This window comes from Capricornis sumatraensis, chromosome 13 (assembly GCF_032405125.1).
Source record: "Capricornis sumatraensis isolate serow.1 chromosome 13, serow.2, whole genome shotgun sequence".
NCBI classification, from domain to species: Eukaryota; Metazoa; Chordata; class Mammalia; order Artiodactyla; family Bovidae; genus Capricornis; species Capricornis sumatraensis.
Window position 1 is genome coordinate 66492367 of NC_091081.1, and position 17673 is coordinate 66510039.

The following is a 17673-nucleotide window of genomic DNA, read 5'->3' on the forward strand; positions in this document are numbered from 1 at the left end:
AGTCCCTTAAATCTATTTCTCACTTCCACTGTATAATCATAAACAATTTGATTTAGGTGATATCTGAATGGTCTAGTGGTTTTCCCTACTTTCTTCAATTTAAGTCTGAATTTGGCAATAAGGCGTTCATGATCTGAGCCACAGTCAGCTCCTGGTCTTGTTTTTGTTGACTGTATAGAGCTTCTCCATCTTTGGCTGCAAAGAATATAATCAATCTGATTTCGGTGTTGGCCATCTGGTGATGTCCATGTGTAGAGTCTTCTCTTGTGTTGTTGGAAGAGGGTGTTTGCTCTGACCAGTGCTTTCTCTTGGCAAAACTCTATTAGCCTTTGCCCTGCTTCATTCCATATTCCAAGGCCAAATCTGCCTGTTACTCCAAATGTTTCTTGACTTCATACTTTTGCATTCCAGTTCCCTATAATGAAAAGGACATCTTAAGGTCTAGAATTATCATATAGTTGAACTCATTTCCTCTACTAGCAAGACTGTGCATAAAATCCTTCAAGCCAGGCTTCAGCAGTATGTGAACCAAAAACTTCCAGATGTACAAACTGGATTTAGAAAAAGATGAATTCAGAGATCAAATTGCCAACAACTGTTGTATCATTGTAAAAGCAAGAAAGTTCCAGAAAAACATCTACTTCTGCTTCATTGACAATGGTAAAGCCTTTGATTGTGTGGATCACAACAAACTATGGAAAGTTCTTCAAGTGATAGAAATACCAGACCATCTTACCTGCCTCTTGAGAAATCTGTATGCAGGTCAAGAAGCAACAGTTAGAACCAGACATGAAACAATGGACTGGTTCCAAATTGGGAAAGGAGTATATCGAGACTGTATTGTCATCCTGCTTATTTAACTTATATGCAGAGTACATGATGTGAAATGCCAAGCTAGATGAAGCACAAGATGGAATCAAGATTGCTGGAAGAAATATCAACAACCTTAGATGTGGTGATGATACTACGCTAATGGCAGAAAGCAAAGAAGAACTAAAGAGCTTCCTGGTGAAGGTAAAAGAGGAGAATGAAAATTCTGGCTTAAAACTCAACATTCAAAAAACGAAGATCATGGCATCTGGTTCCATCACTTCACAACAAATAGATAAGGAAATAGTGGAAACTGTGACGAATTTTATTTTCTCAGGCTCCAAAATCACTACAGACAGTGACTGAAGCCATGAAATTAAAAGATTTTGCTCCTTGGAAGAAAAGCTATGACAAATCTAGAAGTGAATTGAAGTGAAGTAGCTCAGTCCTGTCCGACTCTTTGCGACCCCATGGACTGTAGCCTACCTCGCTTCTCCATCCATGGGCTTTTCCAGGCAAGAATACTGGAGTGAGTTGCCATTTCCTTCTCCAGAGGATCTTCCTGACCCAGGGATCGAACTCAGGTCTCCCACATTGTAGGCAGACGCTTTACCGTCTGAGCCACCAGACAGCATATTAAAAAGCAAAGACATCACTTTGCTGACTAAGGTCCAGATGGTCAAAGCTATGGTTCTTCCAGTATTCTTGTACAGATATGAGACTTGTGCCATAAAGATGGCTCAGCACCAAGGAATTGATGCTTTTGAACTGTGGTGCTGGAGAAGACTCTTGAGAGTCTCTTGGATGGCAAGTAGATCAAGCCAGTCAATCTTACAGAAATCAACACTGAATATTCATTGGAAAGACTGAAGGTGAAGCTCCAATACTTTTGCCACCAGACGTGAAGAGCCAACTCACTGGAAAAGAACCTGATGCTGGGAAAAATAGGGCAAGAGGAGAAGCAGACGACAGAGGGTTAGATGATTGGGTGGCATCACTGACTCAAGGGACATGAATTTGAGCAAACTCTGGGAGAGGGTGAAGAACAGAGAAGCCTGGTATACTGAAGTTCACGGGGTCACAAAGAGTTGGACATGACTTAGTGACTAAACAACTCCCTATAACCATTTCCAGGTACCATTGTACAAGTCCTTGTTAGTACAATAAGTCAACAAAATTAAATAAGCTGTATAAAATTTGAGGATGAAAAGAAATTTTTTTACAAAGGATATGGTCATAAATATAGATATTACTAAAATTTTACCAATTATTAGTATTTTGCAAGTTGTTAGTTATCTAGCAAGCTGTTAGACAGAAGGCTTATTTAAATGAATTATCCATACCAACAAAAAGAAACTAAATATGCAAATGAATTAATTCATAAAAAGCCTGCCAGTCATTAAATATCTAGTAATAAATTTAATGAAAGATGAATATATATACACAGAGGTCACAAAATACTGAGATAAATTAAAGACCCAAATGAAAGGAATAGAAAATGTTCCTGGATTTGAAGACAATATATTTTGCTAATATTTCCACTGTTCTTAAATTGATATATGTAATCAGCATAACACTAATCAAAAGAAATTAGTATTAAACCCTATTCTCAATCTCTACACAAAGAAATTACTTCTAACTAAATGGATTATAAATCTAAATATAAAAGTTAAAACAGCGAAACTGATAGACAAAAATATAGGCAAATCATATTTTGACTTTATATTACAAAATACTGACAGTTTCAAAACTGTTAATCCTATAGAACTTGAAAAAATACAGTCACTTAAAGTGTACCAAATAGCCAATGGACACATGTAAAGATATCGAAATTCAATAGTGATGAAAACAATGTCCATAAAATGACAACTAAACACTTCTAATCACCATCGCTAAGAGCAAAAGAAAGAAGACAAAGTACCAAGTATTGGTTATAAAATACCTTAGGTGAAGACCTGATACTCTGCCGATGTGTGTATATATTTGCACACCACTTTCAGAAACCTTTTGGCTCTTACCTACTAAAGTTGATCTCACACATTCCCTTCAATTCTACTTTTAGATCTATACCTAGGATAAAAACATATATTTTCCAAATATGTGCAAAAGTTGCTCATACTAGCATTATTTATATAAGCCCTAAACGTGGAACAATGCCAAATAGTTGGATGTAAAAATATGATATCAGTTCAGTTCAGTCACTCCGTCGTGTCCGACTCTTTGTGACCCCATGAATCGCAGCACGCCAGGCCTCCCTGTCCGTCACCAACTCCCAGAGTTCACTCAGACTCATGTCCATCGAGTCAGTGATGCCATCCAGCCATCTCATCCTCTGTCGTGCCCTTCTCCTCCTGCCCCCAATCCCTCCCAGCATCAGAGTCTTTTCCAATGAGTCAACTCTTCTCATGAGGTGGCCAAAGTACTGGACTTTCAGCTTTAGCATCATTCCTTCCAAAGAAATTCCAGGGCTGATTTCCTTCAGAATGGATTGGTGGATCTCCTTGCAGTCCAATGGACTGTCAAGAATCTTCTCCAACACCACAGTTCAAAAGCATCAGTTCTTCGGTGCTCAGCCTTCTTCACAGTCCAACTCTCACATCTATACATGACCACTGGAAAAACCATAGCCTTGACTAGATGGACCTTAGTCGGCAAAGTAATGTCTCTGCTTTTGAATATGCTATCTAGGTTGGTCATGACTTTTCTTCCAAGGAGTAAGCGTCTTTTAATTTCATGGCTGCAGTCACCATCTGCAGTGATTCTGGAGCCCCCAAAAATAAAGTCTGACACTGTTTCTACTGTTTCCCCATCTATTTCCCATGAAGTAATGGGACCGGATGCCATCATCTTCGTTTCCTGAACGTTGAGCTTATACATTAAAGTAAAGTAAGTTAAAGTAAAGTCGCTCAGTCATGTCTGACTCTTTGCGTCCCCATGGATTTTAACCTACCAGGTTTCTCTGTCCATGGGATTTTCCAGGCAAGAGTACTGAGTTGGGTTGCCATTTCCTTCTCCAGGAGATCTTCCTGACCCAGGGATTGAACCCGGGTCTCCCACATTGTAGGCCGACGCTTTACCGTGTAAGGCACCAGGGAAACACTGTAAAACAATGAGAACTTTTAACTCTTCAGAAGATAGAGACTTAGAAAAAGAAAGTTTAATTTTAGATATGGTAAAATTAACTATTAGACTATTAGACATCCAAGTAAACATTTTTTGACTATAAGAAGCTGAATTTCAGGGGAAAAATTGGTAATTGAGGTATAAATTTTGAAGACATCACTTTTTGTATGACAGTAAAATCTTGTGACTGGATAAAATCAGCTAGAAGATAAAAGTAGAGAGAGAAAATGGCCAAGAATTGAGCTTAGGCTTTCCTAAATGTATATTCAATAAGATAAAGAAAAAACAGCAAAGAAGGTTTAGAAGGAATGATAAATCAAGAAAAAGTGATGTCAGATACATCACATGAATAAAGCATTTCAAGAAGGGGTGAGTTTATCTCCTGTATCAGGTGTATATTTTAAGTCTCCTGTACGGATATTAAGAACTGAGTTTCAAATTTGGCAATTCAAATATCACCGGTGATTTTAACAAGTGTTGTTCATAGTGAGTTGTGAAAATAAAATCTGAATTGTAGACAGCACTAGAAAAAATGGGACAAGAGGAAGTTGAGAAAATGAGTAAAACAATTTTGACATATATAAAAGCTAAGAATCAGGGTTGAATGTGGGGGAGGGATATATAATGAGGCTTATTTTTAATTTTTTAAGGTTGTAAAAGTTTATAGACTACAAAAGAGATATTTAGTAGACAGGAGAACTTGATGATGGAGTGAGAAAGATTAATTGCAGGAACAACAATTTTGAGTATATTCTTAGGCGAAATCCAGAGTACTGGTAGAGGTTTTAGCCTTAGATGTGATCGGAAACATTTTAACTTATGTAATAGAAAAGAGAACAATATATAACTATGGATACAGAATTGGATATAGACCAGGTGGGTTATGTAGAAGGTACAATTAATTCAACATCCTTATTTCTCATTGTCATTACCTTGCATTTTCTATATTACATGGAGAGTTTAAATTTAAAAATGGGAACATAGTATATATCACTATTCATTTCAAGTTTGTTTTAGCCACATGGTTTCCCAAACAAATAATAGATAATTATCTGCTGAATACATATGTAGAAAAAAAAATCCAACCTGTTTGAAAATTATATTCACCCTTACTGAGAAAATTCCCATAAGGTTTTTGATGACATTCTGTACCAAATTTCTGTAATTACTTATATATGTAATTCTTCTTTCCAAGTCAGTTACATATGCTATTTTTATGACCTTGTTGAAAATAGATTTTATTAATCCAGCAAGGAGCTTCAAAGAGAGATGTGGCCTTGAATATGGAATTTCAGAGAATAATTATCCCCTTCCAGCATAAAATCACATCTTCGGTTAGCAAAGAATATAAAATAGAAACTTCTTCAGATGGAGAAGAAAGATATTCAGAGGTTAGGGGGAATCTCTCCAAATTGTTTGCATATTCTAAGATATTCCAAAAATAACAGACTCAGTGTATTCTAACCAACACCCAAGCTTTTATATAACAAACCTGACTGAATTGTGTACTAGTCCAATTCTGAAAAATTTCAAGAACATTTAGAATCAATCTCTGAATGTGGATTTTATCCCTCTTCTTACTTTTATTGGCAAAACAGTCAGCTTTTTGCTTTGTTTTAGTTTTTTGGGGGGGAGGTTTTGCCCTGTTTAGAATCCAACTTAAGTTTCATATCATTATTTGAAGGAAGAATTGAGGATTCTTATACTTTATGTTAAATATTTCATTGTATCTGAAGCAACTAGCCCTTCCCACAGATTTGCCATTTCTTCAGCTCAATTCAGCTGCTCAGTCACATCCAACTCCTTGTGATTCCATAGACTGTAGCATGCCAGGCCTCCCTGTCCATCACCAACTTCCAGACCTTGCTCAAACTCATGTCCATCTAGTCCATGATGCCATCCAACTATCTCATACTCTGTCATCCCCTTCTCCTTCCTTCAATCTTCCCAGCATCAGGGTTTTTTCAAATGAGTCAGTTCTTTGCATCAGTTGGCCAAAGTATCAGAGGTTCAGCTTTAACATCAGTCCTTCTAATGAATTTTCAGGACTGGTTTCCTTTAAGATTGGATGGTTTGATCTCCTTGCAGTCCAAGAGACTCTCAAGAGTGTTCTCCAACATCACAGTTCAAAAGTATCAATTCTTCAGGGCTCAGCTTTCTTTATAACCCAACTCTCACATCCATACATGACTACTGGAAAAACCATAGCTTTGACTAGATGGACTTTTGTCAGCAATGTCTCTGCTTTATAATATGTTGTCTAGGTTGGTTATAGCTTTCCATCCAGGGAGCAAGCATCTTTTAATTTCATGTCTTCAGTCATCATCTGCAGTGATTTGGAGCCCCCTACAATAAAGTCTCTCACTGTTTCCATTGTTTCCCCATCTATTTGCCATGAAGTGATGGAATTAGATGCCATGATCTTAGTTTTTTGAATGTTGAGTTTTAAGCCAACTTTTTCACTCTCCTCTTTCACATTCATCAAGAGGCTCTTTAGTTCTTCTTCACTTTCTGCCACAAGGGTGGCGTCATCTGCATTTCTGAGGTTATTGATGTTTCTCATGGCAATCTTGATTCAGCTTGTGCTTCATCCAACCTGGCATTTCACCTGATGTACTCTGCATGTAATTAAATAAGCAGGGTAGAATACTTTACGTACTCCTTTCCCAATTTGGAACCATTCCATTGTTCCATGTCTGGTTCTAACTGTTGCTTCTTGACCTGCATACAGATTTCTCAAGAGGCAGGTAAGGTGATCTGTTATTCTCATCTCTTTAAGAATTTTTCAGTTTGTTGTGATCCACACAGTCAAAGGCTTTGGCATAGTCGATAAAGCAGTAGACTTTTTTTTTCTGGAACTCTCTTGCTTTTTCGATGACCCAACAGATGTTGGCAATTTGATTTCTGGTTTCTCTGCCTTTATTGAAGGATAATTGCTTTACAGAATTTTGCTGTTTTCTGTCAAACCTCAACATGAATCAGCCATAGGTATACATATATACCCACCCTTTTGAACTTCCCTCCCATCTCCCTCCCTTCCCACCCCTCTAGGTTGATATAGATCCCCTGTTTGAGTTTCCTGAGCCATACAGCAAATTCTTCTGCCTTTTCTAAATCCAGTTTGAATATCAGGAAGATCTCAGTTCATGTACTGTTGAAACCTTGCTTGGAGAATTTTGAGCATTGTCATTGCTTATATCCTATAAAAACTAGCCTATGCAAGCACTTACCTTTCCACAGAGCTTCTGTCAGTGGGAGGATACTCTCAGAGGATTAGGAATCAAGATCTGATTAGGTATTTTACCATTGCCAGATATGACTACTGCATTACCATCCAGGAGGTATTACTTTCCTTATTGCCCTCCTTCAGTCTGAGGAATTCCAAAACCACATTTATTACTCAAGAACAGTTGCTTGTGACCTACTCTTAGGTACTAACTTTTGTATTATTTTAATTTATTGTTTGATTGATTTAATGTATTTGAGTGTCATGTACCACAAACCAACTAAATAAAATCAGGGAGATAGCTGAGTGACAGGAACTTCCTAGACAAGTTGTTCAGTTAATCATGAAATGAGAAAAAGCTGAAGAAACAGTTCCTGGGAAGAGCAAGGAAAAGGGAAGATTTGGGAATTTCAGCAGCAGGAGTTTGATGTTATGAAACCTTTAAGGTTGTCATAAGTTAACTCCAACTTAATTCTGACAGCCTTCACTCTGTATGTTACTCCATAATTTTCAAAATTTCTAATAGATAAACTATAATTGACACAGCCTCTGTCAGATGCCTGCATTTGTGACCAGATGAAAAGATATTTTTATCAGATATAAGACCAGGGTGGTGGGTAACAGGCTTCTGGTAACACGGAGAAAGTATGTGATATGTATTAATACATACTATACGATAATTTAGTAGCTACCCTCCTGGAAAATGTAGAGAAGTTGTCATACTTTTGTCTGTTGTCTTTCCCCTTCACTTAAACTGGTTGTCTGTTTTCCTAGAATGTATATATAATTATACCACCTAAGTAGCTTTCAATTATATCACCTCCTCCTACAGTCCTGGGATGATAAGTGTCATCTCTCTTCTCTTATTTCATTTTTCTATCTAACTTCCATTGGCTTTCTTGCACAAAGTCTAAAACTATAAAACTGTATGTATGAAATTCTACTCTTAAAAACAAAACAAAATCAATCAACCATCTTTTGGATGTGTCTGTGTTTTAATTACCCATATTGTACCCCAAACTGTGAAGCATTATATAAAAGGTGGACAGATAATCATACAGGACAGTGCCTTCTAAAATTTCATTTAAAAATCATGCTATACCTTAATCATTTGAAAAACAGATTTCAGCTTAAAATATATAATATTTATTACCCATAGCATATTAATTATGCAAGCGGTTTTCAAATTTTAGTTCCCAGTCAATAATTTAGACTGCTTCATAAAAATACAGAGTTCCTTTTCTTATAATTTGTTACTTTGGCCCATAATATCTTTGGGGGGCCCCAGAAAATAGTAGGTAACAAACACCACACAGAATCTGGAGCAGGCTCTCTGAAGATTAAAAAGCTAAGAAAAGTTTAACTATAATTTCAACCCTATGTGTCAATCATAAGCATAAATAGACATTATGAAATCAGTTATCACTACTGGCTATTGGTTGCTAATGATGCAGTTTTGAAAAGCTGAGGAATCATTTTCCTCTAGAACTTTAGATTTTTGCAAATATTAATTACTGTATTAGTGTATTTTGTATCATAATTATTAGGAAGAGAAAGAGCACATATTCACTTATATATTATCATCTTCTGTGAAAAAGAAATGTAGGGGAAACTAAAATTAAGGCATGGTCCCAAGATTACACAGCAACTGAGACTCAATTCTTATTTACTATTCATTTTACTTTCTTCCACTGTCACTACATTAGCTTTCAAAGAATGTTCTACAAAAAAAATAAGTATTAAAAAAAGTACTAGGTTAATTTCACCAAATAATGCAAGTACTTTTTTTTCTTTTTTTATCAGCTGGAAGCAGCAGAGGAGTGTTATTCCTCCTGGTATTTCTCAACCAGACTCTTTTGCATGATAAAACAATTTTACTCTCATTGGCCTATTGTAGCATTTAAGTTCATTTCCCATCCATCTACATTCCAGTTGGGCACCATAGAGGTTTAGTTTTGCATCCATCTGTTGAAACAATCAACCCCTTCCTGTCTATGCTAATGATAGAAGAAGGATATATACATATATATATATATATTTTTTTTTTTAAGGGCCCTGTGGTTGTTCTAGTTTAGTTTTATTTTGCAATCCAGAGGCATTTGGACCAGCAGGTCAATGAATTCTGGGAACTGCCTCATTTTGACACATGAGACCTTTGAGGAAAGAATCAAAGTTAAATCCCATGAATAAATGCCAGTGTTTAATAACCATTCCATTTATGGAAGCTTTATTGTGAATTCATAAAAGCAAGGACAACATTTCCTTGCTAGTCTACAAATCATCATCATAAGTAAGGCAATCTTGAATAAATTGAGCTGGACTATGTAGCCTGCTTGGCAGTTGAGAGTTTTTAAATATGGATGGGAGAAGCAGACACTGGAGAAGCTGTCCTGAAGCAAGCAAATGACAGCTCTCACAAATAAAGGGAAAAATGTTAAAACAATAAACGAAAGAGAAACAATTACTTGCTCATTACAAACATGTCATATTGCATTCTTTATTCTGATTGTGGAAAATTAGCCATTGACTACCAGGAACAATTGATTTTCCTTCACAGCTGTTTTCTAATTACATCTGAACACTGAAAATTCTAGTGCAGCCATTCAGCTGTACAAAGAGAATTTTCTTTTCTTATTGTTGCTTTTGCTGCAAGCTATACCCAGCAGCATGACTGGAGTGAGATGTTCTGTACTGTATGTCTGTGGTATTTGGATTGAATGCCATGCTTTTCAAGGATGTTATAAGAACTCAAATATTTTAAATTACACAGGGCTAGACTTAGCGAACAAGCTGTTTGGCCAGATGCTATTATATAGCTTTCTCTTTCTTTTTAACACCATTATCAAAAGAAGAAAAAAAAAGAGTAAGATAGCTTCAATCCCAACATCCACTTCTTAGTCACTGTATAATAGCCAGTGGATCTATTTTTGTCATTGTGGTTTCTGATGAGTGCTTTGGCACAGTCTTTCGGTGGGGGTCGGGGGTGATAGGCAGTTTCCTGTCAGTTGATTCTGTGTGTAAATTCTAAGCAAAGAGCATGGAGATTATTAACAGGCAGGATTCCAAGGTTTCAGAGAAGCAATTGAAATTTTGGATGCTTTCTCTAAGCTCTTCAGAATTTCTCCCAAAAATGATTTCAGTCTTAAACGAGGCCAGAAATGTGAAATTTGCCCTTGGGAGTTTTCTAGGACTTGTGGTTAGTAAATTCTGGAAAAAGAGTTAAGCTACTTCCTTCAGAGCTTCGGGTTTCCAACTAACCCTTGCCATAATTTAGGTAAAATCAGCAATGTTAACAACTCTAATAAAGTGAAACCTCGAAATAAGCTTATTTCTTCTCAATGACATAGTTTTTTTTAAAAAAAAACTTTAAGCTTTTTAATGCTATTGTACCAAGATCTGGTTTCTTTGCTGTCATTTATTAAATATTTGCCCTCCAACTAAGAAGTAATCTTAACCGCATGCCTGTTCACTAGATTGAGATTTTCTTTTTCTTGTTTTGAATGTGATAGCTAACCTCTGTAGTTCCTGAAGCAATGCAATATAACTTGACATTTGCTATTTTACTTGAAAGCCTCAAACAGTCTTCCATAGTACCGTCCATTTTAATATTTCTTCTGCCAAGATTAAGAAGATTGGGTTGATACTTTATCTCAAATTTTTCAATGTTTTTTATTCCAATTTTGGATAAATTTCATTTGCAACATATATAATATAAATAAATCTTAACAAGAAATAGAACAATATAAAAGTAAAGAAGAAAAATCAGAGCCAGATTGTAGATGAAGCAGAAACAAACAGATTTTCAAAGGAATTATTACAATAGAGGAAAAGAGAACCTCAGTATATATTGATCTCATTTCTAAATACAACATGGACAAGTTGAGATTTATATCAAAGGGGCAGTTTGAAGGGGTCAGGGGATGGAAACCACAGGGGTAAGTGGTGATTCTGGCTTAGCAGATTCAACACAATTCTTACTAAATTAGACCAGGGTTATCACCTAACTCTTGTGAGTAGTGGACGATGAGGAACTTGATCTTCAGATATCCAGAGTGGTGAAGTCTCGCTTAACAGGATTCTTGCATTTAAGCAAGAATCTTGAGGACATGCCTCAGGGAGCCAGGCTCAAGGAGCCAATCAATAGTCTGATCAAGGAGAGAGTATTTGTCATAATGTACTGATACTAATTTTATTTTATTACATATTTTCTCAGTTTTTGATATTATAAAATGTGAAAACCATTAGCATCAAGTTTTTTAACCTCTCAAAAAGAATTTTTGAAACAATTAGGAAAAAAAGAGCTTTGGGTGTGATGGAGACACATAATTAATCTAATAAAATCAATTTTAAAAGATTCTGGGATTTTCCTCACATCTAACCATAAAACTATTAATAAAACAAAAATAATTTCCTATCAGCATCAAAGAATGCCAAATGTACACTACCCAATATTCAGGATTTGGTTATCAAAATCAAAAGCATTGCAAATATTTCATATTTAAAAGGGTATAATATATAGAATTAGAGGCCTAAAGCTCAACATTCAGAAAACAAAGATCATGGCATCCGGTCCCATCACTTCATGGGAAATAGATGGGGAAACAGTGGAAACAGTGTCAGACTTTATTTTGGGGAGCTCCAAAACCACTGTAGATGGTGATTGCAGCCATGAAATTAAAAGACACTTACTCTTTAGAAGAAAAGTTATGACCAACCTAGATATATTCAAAAGCAGAGACACTACTTTGCCGACTAAGGTCCGTCTAGTCAAGGCTATGGTTTTTCCTGTGGTCATGTACGGATGTGAGAGTTGGACTGTGAAGAAGGCTGAGTGCTAAAGAATTGATGTGTTTGAACTGTGGTGTTGGAGAAGACTCTTGAGAGTCCCTTGGACTGCAAGGAGATCCAACCACTCCATTCTGAAGGAGATCAGCCCTGGGATTTCTCTGGAAGGAATAATGCTAAAGCTGAAAGTCCAGTACTTTGGCCACCTCATGCTCAGAGTTGACCCATTGGAAAAGACTCTGGTGCTGGGAGGGAATGGGGGCAGGAGGAGAAGGGCACGACAGAGGATGAGATGGCTGGATGGCATCACTGACTTGATGGGCGTGAGTCTGAGTGAACTCCGGGAGCTGGTGACGGACAGGGAGGCCTGGCGTGCTGCGATTCATGGGGTCGCAAAGATTCGGACACGACTTAGCGACTGAACTGAACTGAACTGAACTGAGCAATTATTGGGAGGTGAGGAATGCAGGTCAAAAGGGCTGATCAGTGAATTCTTAAGTAAAGGAATCTTAGGAAGTCATTCATGATTTCAGTTGCCTACCATCCCTCCAAGAGTAACCATCAACAATATAGCCCAAGATCTCTGGGAAAAAAAGCCACATCTGCCATCTGCCAAAATCTACCCATTTACGCTTCACTATCACATGAGAACACTGGCTTCTAATCCTACACAACCTCATGAGATAGCCTCTCACCAGCTTAGTATAATTGAACCCCAGTGGCAAGGGTGGTAAGGACTTATAGTTTCCAGTCTTTATGCCCCTAAGGAATAGGAAGTGTCTTAGAAAGTCAGAGATGATCATATTACAAAAATATCTAGAAGAACTACGTTTGAATACAACAAGAATCCAATTCCTGAAAGAAAGAGCAACAATAATGATACCTCATGTACAGCTCTTCAGTGAGACAGTCATTGAGTTTTTCTTTACCAATGTGCTTCCCAGGTAGTGCTAGTGGTAAAAAAAAAAAAAAAAAAAAAAAACCTGCCTGCCAATGCAAGAGATGTAGGTTAGATCTTTGAGTCGGGAAGATACTCTGGAGGAAGGCATGCAACCCACTCCAGTATTCTTGCTTGGAGAATCCCATGGACAGAGGAGCCTGATGGGCTATAGTCCATGGGGTCACAAAGATACAATTAGGGAAACTTAGCTTATACATACGATATAAATTTTTCTCCAGACTTAACTCTGTGTCAACTATTCAATGATAGCAGCAGCAATATATACCACAAGGGAAGCCCTGATAAGGGTAGAACTGTGATCTGATAGCATTAGTGTCCTTGTAAGAAGAGTCAGTGGAGAGCTCCTATCACCACGCTCTTGCTCTTTTTCCCTCTCAGAGCATGCACAAAGAAGAGATCAGGTAAACACAAAGAAAAGGTAGCTGTCTGAAACCACAAGGGAGGACTCTCACCAAAGGATAAGTCAGCTGGAACCTTGATCTTGGACTTCTAGTCACCACAGTTGGGATAAAATAAACCTTTGTTGCTTAATAAGATCCCCAATCTGTAATATTTTATTATGGCAGCCTAAGCAGATAAGTATGCTGCTGCTGTAAGTCACTTCAGTCGTGTCCGACTCTGTGCGACCCCATAGATGGCAGCCCACCAGGCTCCCCCATCCCTGGGATTCTCCAGGCAAGCACACTGAAGTGGGTTGCCATTTCCTTCTCCAAAGCATGAAAGTGAAAAGTGAAAGAGAAGTCGCTCAGTCGTGTCTGACTCTTAGCGACCCCACGGTCTGCAGCCTACCAGGTAAAATAAAATTGAATTGTTGATTCTGCAAAGAAAATACAAAGTTTACTTTCTATTTGATTTGTTGAAATTGTTTGAGAATGATCATCACCACGGTCACTTATCAGAACTTGATAACCATATTTATTTCCAAGTTCACATTTAATCCCATTACTTGGTAGTTCACTTGAATGTGAGCTCTACAGTTACACCAAACTGTGACACTCCCTGTATTGACTCCATGTAATGTGACATTATAAATTTAATTTAAGAATTAATGTTTCCAATTCAGGAAAAATTAAATTGATATAAACTCTTAATCCTTCTAGAGGGGAAAATAGATTCTTCATTTATTTTGCTACCATAGTATTAAATGACAAGACAGAATAACCTCATTTTTTTTCTAATTTTTCATTATTATAAACCATACTGCATAAACACTCTTACCTCATTTTAGTTTGAATGTCTCTTTCTCCAAGCCAACTGAGCCAAGAATTTTGGATACAGACAATTTATTTCAGAGGATATCCCAGGCACCGAAAATGAGGAAATAAAAAAGGGAAAACAGGAAAGAGAAAATGGGCAATAAAGTATGTTTTAAGAAGAAGAATACCACTGAGAGCAAATGGGATGTGATTCCACTGGGGCTTGTGTGGACCATGCCTCAAAATTACTCTACCAGCATACAAGGAGGCTGAAGCATTTAGCTCCTGCCTCTCCACTCCCTACATTGACAACTGCCCCCAGCAATATTCACACAGGCATTTCCTAATTGCTCCCACATCCATCATTTAGGTCCCATTTGTTCCTGGAGAAAAGGGGTTCAACCAGAGAAGGTAGACCCAGACACACAAGTCAGGGTCTGATAGCAGGTCAGGAGCTGTTTACAGAAGCAATAGGTGAACTCAGGCAGGCAAAGGGACATGGGTCAAACATTAACAGCATCTACTAAATCTTTATGCACTAAATAAATCATTATGTATATATATAAGAGTTTCTCTATGATACATGCATGTCTAGGGACACTTTCACTGAGTATGCTAAACTGCATCTTTGATTTCATCAGATAGTACCAAACTATTCCTCAAAGTGGCCACAGGACTGGAAAAGGTCAGTTTTCATTCTAATCCCAAAGAAAGGCAATGCCAAAGAATGCTCAAACTACTGCACAATTGCACTCATCTCACACACTAGTAAAGTAATGCTCAAAATTCTCCAAGCCAGGCTTCAGCAATAGATGCACCATGAACTTCCTGATGTTCAAGCTGGTTTTAGAAAAGTCAGAGGAATGAGAGATCAAATTGCCAACATCCGCTGGATCATGGAAAAAGCAAGAGAGTTCCAGAAAAACATCTATTTCTGCTTTATTGACTATGCCAAAGCCTTTGACTGTGTGGATCACAATAAACTGTGGAAAACTCTGAAAGAGATGGGAATACCAGACCACTTAACCTGCCTCTTGAGAAATCTGTATGCAGGCCAGGAAGCAACAGTAAGAACTGGACATGGAACAACAGACTGGTTTCAAATAGGAAAAGGAGTATGTCAAGGCTGTATATTGTCACTCTGCTTATGCAGGGTACATCATGAGAAACGCTGGACTGGAAGAAACACAAGCTGGAATCAAGATTGCCGGGAGAAATATCAATAACCTCAGATAGGCAGATGACACCACTCTTATGGCAGAAAGTGAAGAGGAACTAAAAAGCCTCTTGATGAAAGTGAAAGAGGAGAGTGAAAAAGTTGGCTTAAAGCTCAACATTCAGAAAACGAAGATCATGGCATCCGGTCCCATCACTCCATGGGAAATATATGGGGAAACAGTGGAAACAGTGTCAGACTTTATTTTGGGGGGCTCCAAAATCACTGCAGATGGTGACTGCAGCCATGAAATTAAAAGACGCTTGCTCCTTGGAAGAAAAGCTATGACCAACCTAGATAGTATATTCAAAAGCAGAGACATTACTTTGCCGACTAAGGTCCACCTAGTCAAGGCTATGGTCATGTATGGTCATGTATGGATGTGAGAGTTGGACTGTGAAGTAGGCTGAGCACTGAAGAACTGATGCTTTTGAACTGTGGTGTTGGAGAAGACTCTTGAGAGTCCCTTGGAATGCAAGGAGATCCAACCAGTCCATTCTAAAGGAGATCAGCCCTGGGATTTCTTTGGAAGGAATGATGCTAAAGCTGAAACTCCAGTACTTTGGCCACCTCATGTGAAGAGTTGACTCATTGGAAAAGACTCTGATGCTGGGAGGGATTGTGAGTAGGAGAAGAAGGGGACGACCGAGGATGAGATGGCTGGATGGCATCACTGACTCGATGGAAACGAGTCTGAGTCAACTCTGGGAGTTGGTGGTGGACAGGGAGGCTTGGCTTGCTGTGATTCATGGGGTCGCAAAGAGTCGGACACAACTGAGTGACTGAAATGAACTGATTCCTCAAAGTGGCAATGGCCAAAGACAATTCTGCAAAAAAAAGTAAAAGAAAAGTTCCAATGGTCTGCTTTTTCACCAATATTTGCTATTATGAGAATATTAAATTTCTTGTCAATTTGATATTAAGTAATGTTTTACTGTATGTTAACTTGTAATTAAATCCCTGATTATTGGTAAGCTGACCATCTTTTCACATGTTTAACTGCCATTTGTACTTTGTTTTTCCTTTCCTGACTTGCCATTTATATGTTTTCCACTTTGCAGTTTTCCTTTTTTCTTATCAATTTGTTAATGGTTTATACACATTCAATCTTTAGTGTCTTTCCAATTTTTTGTCCTTATTTATGGCTGCTGGGAATGTAAAATTGTAGAGCCCCTCTGAATGAAAACCTGCACATTAAAATTTTGCAATATTATTCAGCAATCATGCTTCTGGGCATTTACTCTAGAGATATAAAAGCTTGCATCCACACAAAAAGCTGTATGTGATGTTTCATTGTAGCTTTATTCATCATGCTGCTGCTGCTGCTAAGTCACTTCAGTCGTGTCCGACTCTGTGCGACCCCTTAGACGGCAGCCCACCAGGCTCCCCTGTCCCTGGGATTCTCCAGGCAAGAACACTGGAGTAGGTTGCCATTTCCTTCTCTAATGCATAAAAGTGAAAAGTGAAAGTGAAGTCGCTCAGTCATGTCCGACTCTTTGCCACCCCATGGACCGCAGCCTACCAGGCTCATCCATCCATGGGGTTTTCTAGGCAAGAGTACTAGAGTGGGGTGCCATTGCCTTCTCCGTTATTCATCATAGTCAAATGTAAAAAACCCAAATGTTCTACAATGTATGTTTGGCTTAACAAATGGGTAAATCTATATGGTGTGTATGTGCATGCTAAGTTGCTTCAGTTGTGTCTGACTCTTTATGACTCTATTGTCCATACCTTGCCAGGCTCCTCTGTCCATGGGATTCTCCGGGCAAGAAAACTGGAATGGGTTGCCATGCCCTCCTCCAGGGCATCTTCCCGGCCCAGGAATCAAACCCACATCTCTCATGTCTCCTGCATTGGCAGGCGGGTTCTTTATGTTTCGCACCACCTGGGAAGCGCAAATCCATACCATGAGATAGTAAACAGTAATAAAAGAAAAGAACAAATTATTTATACATGCAATAATTTGGATTTATCTCAAGGCCATTATGTTGAGTGAAAAAATATCTTGCATCACAAAAATATAGAGCCGAGTGACACAAATATGGAAATTGAGAACAAAATGGTTTTCGAGAGTTAGGGTTATTGGAGAGAAAGTTGTGAAATCCTTGTGGATGAAATAGTTTTCTATCATGGTTCTGGGTGATAGTTACATGGCTCTACACATTATAAAGTGAAATAGACACTTGTACACATCTTGTACAATTGTTACAAATGTTAATTTCCTGGTTTGGATATGATACTACAGGCAGGTAAGACATAACCACTTAAGGTAACGGTGAAAGACACACACAGAACTTCCCAGACTATCCTTTATCTTTGTACCTTCTTATTAAAATATATTATTCCCAAACAGAAC